The following is a 9759-nucleotide window of genomic DNA, read 5'->3' on the forward strand; positions in this document are numbered from 1 at the left end:
AAGCTTAGGGCATACGTCATAACAAAATAGGCCGCGCCCAAAAAACCCTACTATCTACTCTCGATATCTAACTCTCTTGCTTGCTATCGCTCCCCCAATGGTCAGTAGCATTGTAGCATAACAGCAGATCACGGACCACTGTCAATCAGATGCTTGCCTTGACGTCCATCCATCCATCTATCTATCTATCTAGCTAGCTATCTATCTATGACTCTCGATATCTAACTCTCTTGCTTGCTATCGCTCCCCCAATGGTCACGTATGTTGCATTCAACGACAAAGAAAATCGTGTGCTGGAAATGATTTCTGGCAACTATGAACTTGAAACCCTGGGAGTCGAACCCAGGGTTTCCTGTTTACAAGACAGGTGCTTTGACCAACCAAGCCACGGTGCCAGGAATCTCCCCTTCCCCAGTGCCTACACTCAGGTGTAAGGAACAAAACAAAACAAAACGAAACAAAACAAAACGAAACAAAACAAAACAAAACAAAACAAAACAAAACAAAATCTGGATGCAGGCTGCAACAGAGGAAGCACACAGAGGTGAAAACGTAAGGTTGACGGGAGCAACAAGCTCCCTGTTCCGACAGTCCAAGGGCGGCAATGGGAATTGGACGTTGGCCGTTAGGTGCGCGTAGCGCGTGTCCTTTGGGTTCTGGTTCTTCTTTACAAACCGGCATCTGTCCAGTTGGCTTTCCGGTTCATTACGTCCTCTGATGGCTTTACGATAAGCCTATCTTGCTAAAACTGATGGTCGCCAAAGCAGAAGCACAAGCTTCGCAAGGAGCACACAAAGCCCGCCTAAGGCACCGCTGGGATTTGAACCCAGGACCTCCTGTTTACTAGACAGGCGCTTTAACCAACTAAGCCACGGTGCCAAACCTACAGCTGCTGCTGCTGATAGTAGCATAACAGCAGATCACGGACCACTGTCAATCAGATGCTTGCCTTGCCGTCCATCCATCCATCTATCTATCTATCTATCTATCTATGACTCTTGATATATAACTCTCTTGCTTGGTATCGCTCCCCCAATGGTCAGTAGCATAGTAGCATAACAGCAGATCACGGACCACTGTCAATCAGGTGCTTGCCTTGCCGTCCATCCATCTATCTATCCATCTATGTCTCTTGATATCTAACTCTCTTGCTTGCTATCGCTCCCCCAATGGTCAGTACATAGTAGCATAACAGCAGATCACGGACCACTGTCAATCAGATGCTTGCCTTGCCATCCATCCATCCATCTATCTATCAATCTATCTATGACTCTTGATATCTAACTCTCTTGCTTGCTATCGCTCCCCAAATGGTCAGTAGCATAGTAGCATAACAGCAGATCACGGACCACTGTCAATCAGATGCTTGCCTTGCCGTCCATCCATCCATCCATCTATCTATCTATGTATCTATGTCTCTTGATATCTAACTCTCTTGCTTGCTATCGCTCCCCCAATGGTCAGTAGCATAGTAGCATAACAGCAGATCACGGACCACTGTCAATCAGATGCTTGCCTTGCCGTCCATCCATCCATCTATCTATCTATCTATCTATCTATCTATCTATCTATCTATCTATCTATCTATGACTCTTGATATCTAACTCTCTTGCTTGGTATCGCTCCCCCAATGGTCAGTAGCATAGTAGCATAACAGCAGATCACGGACCACTGTCAATCAGGTGCTTGCCTTGCCGTCCATCCATCTATCTATCCATCTATCTATCTATCTATCTATCTATCTATGTCTCTTGATATCTAACTCTCTTGCTTGCTATCGCTCCCCCAATGGTCAGTAGCATAGTAGCATAACAGCAGATCACGGACCACTGTCAATCAGATGCTTGCCTTGCCGTCCATCCATCCATCTATCTATCTATCTATCTATCTATCTATCTATCTATCTATCTATCTATCTATCTATGACTCTTGATATCTAACTCTCTTGCTTGGTATTGCTCCCCCAATGGTCAGTAGCATAGTAGCATAACAGCAGATCACGGACCACTGTCAATCAGGTGCTTGCCTTGCCGTCCATCCATCTATCTATCCATCTATCTATCTATCTATCTATCTATCTATCTATCTATCTATCTATCTATCTATCTATCTATCTATCTATGTCTCTTGATATCTAACTCTCTTGCTTGCTATCGCTCCCCCAATGGTCAGTACATAGTAGCATAACAGCAGATCACGGACCACTGTCAATCAGATGCTTGCCTTGCCGTCCATCCATCCATCTATCTATCAATCTATCTATGACTCTTGATATCTAACTCTCTTGCTTGCTATCGCTCCCCCAATGGTCAGTAGCATAGTAGCATAACAGCAGATCACGGACCAATGTCAATCAGATGCTTGCCTTGCCGTCCATCCATCCATCTATCTATCTATCTATCTATGACTCTCGATATCTAACTCTCTTGCTTGCTATCGCTCCCCCAATGGTCAGTACATAGTAGCATAACAGCAGATCACGGACCACTGTCAATCAGGTGCTTGCCTTGCTGTCCATCCATCCATCCATCTATCTATCAATCTATCTATGACTCTTGATATCTAACTCTCTTGCTTGCTATCGCTCCCCAAATGGTCAGTAGCATAGTAGCATAACAGCAGATCACGGACCACTGTCAATCAGATGCTTGCCTTGCCGTCCATCCATCCATCCATCTATCTATCTATGTATCTATGTCTCTTGATATCTAACTCTCTTGCTTGCTATCGCTCCCCCAATGGTCAGTAGCATAGTAGCATAACAGCAGATCACGGACCACTGTCAATCAGATGCTTGCCTTGCCGTCCATCCATCCATCTATCTATCAATCTATCTATGACTCTTGATATCTAACTCTAATGCTTGCTATCGCTCCCCCAATGGTCAGTAGCATAGTAGCATAACAGCAGATCACGGACCACTGTCAATCAGGTGCTTGCCTTGCCGTCCATCCATCTATCTATCCATCTATCTATCTATCTATCTATCTATCTATCTATGTCTCTTGATATCTAACTCTCTTGCTTGCTATCGCTCCCCCAATGGTCAGTAGCATAGTAGCATAACAGCAGATCACGGACCACTGTCAATCAGATGCTTGCCTTGCCGTCCATCCATCCATCTATCTATCTATCTATCTATCTATCTATCTATCTATCTATCTATCTATCTATCTATCTATGACTCTTGATATCTAACTCTCTTGCTTGGTATTGCTCCCCCAATGGTCAGTAGCATAGTAGCATAACAGCAGATCACGGACCACTGTCAATCAGGTGCTTGCCTTGCCGTCCATCCATCTATCTATCCATCTATCTATCTATCTATCTATCTATCTATCTATCTATCTATCTATCTATGTCTCTTGATATCTAACTCTCTTGCTTGCTATCGCTCCCCCAATGGTCAGTACATAGTAGCATAACAGCAGATCACGGACCACTGTCAATCAGATGCTTGCCTTGCCGTCCATCCATCCATCTATCTATCAATCTATCTATGACTCTTGATATCTAACTCTCTTGCTTGCTATCGCTCCCCCAATGGTCAGTAGCATAGTAGCATAACAGCAGATCACGGACCAATGTCAATCAGATGCTTGCCTTGCCGTCCATCCATCCATCTATCTATCTATCTATCTATGACTCTCGATATCTAACTCTCTTGCTTGCTATCGCTCCCCCAATGGTCAGTACATAGTAGCATAACAGCAGATCACGGACCACTGTCAATCAGGTGCTTGCCTTGCTGTCCATCCATCCATCCATCTATCTATCAATCTATCTATGACTCTTGATATCTAACTCTCTTGCTTGCTATCGCTCCCCAAATGGTCAGTAGCATAGTAGCATAACAGCAGATCACGGACCACTGTCAATCAGATGCTTGCCTTGCCGTCCATCCATCCATCCATCTATCTATCTATGTATCTATGTCTCTTGATATCTAACTCTCTTGCTTGGTATCGCTCCCCCAATGGTCAGTAGCATAGTAGCATAACAGCAGATCACGGACCACTGTCAATCAGGTGCTTGCCTTGCCGTCCATCCATCTATCTATCCATCTATCTATCTATCTATCTATCTATCTATCTATCTATCTATCTATCTATCTATCTATCTATCTATCTATCTATCTATGTCTCTTGATATCTAACTCTCTTGCTTGCTATCGCTCCCCCAATGGTCAGTACATAGTAGCATAACAGCAGATCACGGACCACTGTCAATCAGATGCTTGCCTTGCCGTCCATCCATCCATCTATCTATCAATCTATCTATGACTCTTGATATCTAACTCTCTTGCTTGCTATCGCTCCCCCAATGGTCAGTAGCATAGTAGCATAACAGCAGATCACGGACCAATGTCAATCAGATGCTTGCCTTGCCGTCCATCCATCCATCTATCTATCTATCTATCTATGACTCTCGATATCTAACTCTCTTGCTTGCTATCGCTCCCCCAATGGTCAGTACATAGTAGCATAACAGCAGATCACGGACCACTGTCAATCAGGTGCTTGCCTTGCTGTCCATCCATCCATCCATCTATCTATCTATCTATCTATGACTCTCGATATCTAACTCTCTTGCTTGCTATTGCTCCCCCATTGGTCAGTAGCATTGTAGCATAACAGCAGATCACGGACCACTGTCAATCAGATGCTTGCCTTGCCGTCCATCCATCCATCTATCTATCTATCTATCTATCTATCTATCTATCTATCTATCTATCTATCTATGTCTCTTGATATCTAACTCTCTTGCTTGCTATCGCTCCTCCAATGGTCAGTACATAGTAGCATAACAGCAGATCACGGACCACTGTCAATCAGATGCTTGCCTTGCCGTCCATCCATCCATCTATCTATCGATCTATCTATGACTCTCGATATCTAACTCTCTTGCTTGCTATCGCTCCCCCAATGGTCAGTAGCATTGTAGCATAACAGCAGATCACGGACCACTGTCAATCAGATGCTTTCCTTGCCGTCCATCCATCCATCCATCTATCTATCTATCTATCTATGACTCTCGATATCTAACTCTCTTGCTTGCTATCGCTCCCCCAATGGTCAGTAGCATAGTAGCATAACAGCAGATCACGGACCACTGTCAATCAGATGCTTGCCTTGTCGTCCATCCATCCATCCATCTATCTATCTATCTATGACTCTCGATATCTAACTCTCTTGCTTGCTATCGCTCCCCCAATGGTCAGTAGCATAGTAGCATAACAGCAGATCACGGACCACTGTCAATCAGGTGCTTGCCTTGCCGTCCATCCATCCATCAATCTATCTATCTATCAATCTATGACTCTCGATATCTAACTCTCTTGCTTGCTATCGCTCCCCCAATGGTCAGTATCATAGTTTCATAACAGCAGATCACATACCACTGTCAATCAGATGCTTGCCTTGCCGTCCATCCATCAATCTATCTATCTATCAATCTATTACTCTCGATATCTAACTCTCTTGCTTGCTATCGCTCCCCCAATGGTCAGTAGCATAGTAGCATAACAGCAGATCACGGACCACTGTCAATCAGGTGCTTGCCTTGCCGTCCATCCATCCATCAATCTATCTATCTATCAATCTATGACTCTCGATATCTAACTCTCTTGCTTGCTATCGCTCCCCCAATGGTCAGTAGCATTGTAGCATAACAGCAGCTCACGGACCACTGTCAATCAGATGCTTGCCTTGACGTCTATCCATCCATCCATCTATCTATCTATCAATCTATGACTCTCGATATCTAACTCTCTTGCTTGCTATCGCTCCACCAATGGTCAGTATCATAGTTTCATAACAGCAGATCACATACCACTGTCAATCATATGCTTGCCTTGCCGTCCATCCATCCATCTATCTATCTATGACTCTCGATATCTAACTCTCTTGCTTGCTGAGCTTGCTGAGCTTGCTGCCCATTCTGAAAACCACTGCAGAATATATTCTGGCAGGAGGTCTGATTAAAATACTGGAAAATCTTCAATCAAAGTCAAGAAATGTGTCAAAAGGCTTCCAGTTTCCTTTCCTGCCATGAGAAGTATGCTGATTTCAGAACCTCTATGAAGTAGATTCCTTATTTTTCAAAAAATAAGTAATGGTTATTTTTTTCACTGTTTCCTCAATATATTAATAATAAACTGTTTTATTTTTTTCTGCAAAATAAGTAAAGTTTACTTATTTATTTTTGGAGAAATAAGTAATAGTTACTCATTCCTTTTTTCTGTTTCCCTGTTTTTTCACAAAATAAGTAATGGTTATTTCAAAAATCCCTGTTTACAAATGTAAGGACTTATAGGACAACAGCATTACATACAGATAGATAACATACATTAGTTATTATGCTAACAAGTGTCCATTATAAACAATCTATTAACAAATTATTGATTATGTTATTGTTATATGATTATTACAAATTATACATATATTTGACATTTTTATTTAAACATTTTTGCTATACTATGTAGTTTGCATGTTCTCCCCGTGTCCACGTGGGTTTCCTCCCACCGTCCAAGGACATGTGGGTTAGGTTAATTGGCTTCTCTAAATTGCCCTGTATGTGGGTGTGTCTGCGTGTGTGTGTGTGTGTGTGTGTGTGTGTGTGTGTTGCCCAGCGATGGACTGGGGTCCCGTCCTGGGTGTATTCCTGCCTTGTGCCCTTTGCCTGCCGGGATCAGTGCTCGGCGACCTTCGCCAGGATAACTGGTTTCAAAAATGGATGGATAATAGCAGCAATTAACTGGCATGGCAGTTAATGATAATAGATTGATATCGGTGTGCAAATGTCATGTTATTATACCCTTTATTGAATATGTTATTAAATACCTTAAAACATATTATAGCAAAAAAGTTTAAAAATGTCTAATATATTTATAATTTGTAAAATTAATCATATAATAATAACATAACATGTTAATAGATTGTTTATAATGGACACTTAAAATAAAGCATTACCATTATTCTTAATACATGGATACAAGATAATCAACAACATGGGAGGGCTTGAGAATCTGCTATGGCTTTGTGCAAGGAAATTTGGCACTGAATAAATGTTGGCTACGGCAAACATACGCTGCTGTACAGGCTGACAGAGACACTGTGATGCATTTCTTCAATGAGTGATGCTTACTTAATCTTTATTTCCATTTCCCAGTTTAAGGACACTTATCTCTACAGCATTACTTCAGTAGTTCACGCAGCCCCCTATAGAAGTCAGCGGAAGATGTAGTGATTGAAGTAATGGAGGTATCTTGGCCTGTACACACTTGGCAGAGGGAACGACAGCCTGGCCATGGAACACCTACCCCCAGCTCCATCTTGAGATTAGCGAGAGGCAGCAGTGATGCAGCGCTATGGAGCCTACAGCGCAGGGAAGGGACTTAATGCGTGGTATCTCTGATGTAGTGCTTGTGTGTTTTTCAGGTCTTTTCTATAATGTGCTTTCTGTATTGTCATAAACCCCTGGCACTTTTTGTCACTGTTACTCTATATTGTTTTGCATTACATTCATAAAGAAAAGAAAACGAAAAATCTCTAATAGTGTGTGTCTCAATGGTTGTGTTTGTTCATACATCGATAAAAAACATTTGGAAATACTATGAAAAGTAAAATGTAGATAACAAATAAGTAATCATAAGTTATTTCTGTGTCCTATTCTGTAAAAAATAAGAAATGATTAGGCCTACTTATTAAGTGGTCACTGAACAGTGTGCTCTCTGTCAAAAGCCAGCTTTTGGGCTCCTCTGCACAAGAGGGCTTTTGACCTCAGATGCTGTTGCCTGTGCAGCTGAAGGGAAATCAGACTGTCATCTGTGTGTTTTTCTATAAAACAAATGTGTATTATGCAAGTTTGTTGTGGTTGTTGAGGAGGAGGAGGAGGAGGAGGAGGAGGAGGAGGACATGTAGTGTGTTGTTGAGGAGGAGAACTTTGTGAAGCCACTTGTTCAGTTGGCCCGTTGGTCTAGGAGTATGATTCTCACTTAGTGTGCGAGAGGTCCTGTGTTCAACTCCTGAACGAGACCTAGGGCATGAAGCTGTCTGGTTTCGTTGCTGGTGACGGTAGTCTTCTTGGGGTTGCTTTCCTCTACCTGCTTTCGCATTATTGTTCATCTGCACTGTGAAGTGCTGTTAAATGAGTTTTGAATCATTTGGCCGAATCGGAGCAGATAACATAGCCCTAAACATTTCAGAATTCATCCTGCTGCTTTTGTCAAAAGTCAACCAGTTCTCTTGACAGCCATACATGCCCTTACCATAACACTACCTTCACCATGTTTCACAGATGAGGTGGTATGCTTCAGATCATGAGCAGTTCCTTCCCTTCTCCATAGTCTTCTCTTCCCATCATTCTGGTACAAGTTGATCTTTGTCTCATCTGTACATAAGATGTTGTTCCAGAACTGTACAGGGTTCTTTAGATGTTTTTTGCCAAACTCTAATATGGTCTTCCCATTTCCTGTTTAAATACAGAGGGTTTACCACAAGATGTACTCTGGTGAAGTGTTCTCTTGATTGTTGACATTGACACAGATACGCCTACCTCCTGGAGGGTATTCTTGATCTGGCCAACTGTTGTGAAGGGGTTTTCCTCACCAGGGAAAAAATTCTGTCATCCACCACAGTTGTTTTCCGTGGTGTTCCTGGCCTTTTGGTGTTCCTGCGCTCACCAGTACGTTCTTATTAGTGGATTTGGCCCCACCTAATGTTTTTGCTCTCTGATTGGTTTGTTTTGATATCTAAGGCAAAACACCCCAAGAACAAGCAGGATCTAAAGACAGCTGTAGTGCAGGCCTGGCATAGCATCACCAGGGAAGAAACCCAGCATCTGGTGATGTCTATGGGTTCCAGACTTCAGGCAGTCATTGACTGCAAAGGATTTGCAACTGATAGGGAGAAATTTTACTCCCTCAATAAACAGGCGGACAAGGAATACTCAGGACCCGATTTAACTGAAATAATACCAAAATAGTTTATTCAGCTACAACTAAGTGCTCTGGAGATGGTCAGTCAGCAAGACACATCTAAGGTTTTTCTAAAGAACATGCTATCATATACAAGATGACTCCCTTTGGTTGCTGGGCAACTGGATGACATCAATGATGTACCCCAAACTTGATCACAGACTTCTCCTTTGTCTTCTGTTTTCTCTATAGCCTTGGATGAAAATGTTTTTCTAAAAATCAGCTACACAGAACTACTGCACCTGTCCTCTGCGGAGCAATACACAAAGCTTAAATTCATACATGGGTTACACAATCTTACTGCAACAATGGTGCAAATATATTTGGCATTCGGACAGGCCACTGTCCCGCATCACAACCAAGTATTGAAACTCACAATTTAATTAATGATTATGTTAGTTTGTCCAAATACTTTTGAGCCCCTAAAATTGGGGGGACCACATAAAAATTGGTTTAATTCCTACACCATTCACCCGATTTGGATGTAACTACCCTCCAATTAAAGATGAAAGTCTACACTTAAAGCACATCTTGATTGTTTCCTTTCCAATCCATTGTGATGGTGTACAGAGCCAAATTGACAATTGGGTCTGTCCAAATATTTATGGACCGGACTGTATACCTGTAAAGAAGGACTGCCATGGCGGGGAACCCAGGTGCGGAGTGAGAGGTGGTCAGAAACAGGCTGTGGTCAATGCCGGCAAACCGTAATGTCCAGGGAAATCCACAAGTCCTGGTCGATAAGACAAGCAGGGGGTCAATGATCAGGCAAACAGGCTGGT

The 9759-nt window shown here is 42.5% G+C and overlaps 1 non-coding gene across 1 annotated transcript; it reads right to left on the reverse strand.

The window, feature by feature from the left end:
- Positions 1-805: 805 nt before the first annotated feature.
- Positions 806-879, reverse strand: trnat-agu (transfer RNA threonine (anticodon AGU)). Its single transcript has one exon. It is a non-coding gene; the product is annotated as a tRNA-Thr (tRNA).
- Positions 880-9759: the final 8880 nt, after the last annotated feature.

Source organism: Amia ocellicauda, chromosome 2 (genome assembly GCF_036373705.1).
Source record: "Amia ocellicauda isolate fAmiCal2 chromosome 2, fAmiCal2.hap1, whole genome shotgun sequence".
NCBI lineage: Eukaryota > Metazoa > Chordata > Actinopteri > Amiiformes > Amiidae > Amia > Amia ocellicauda.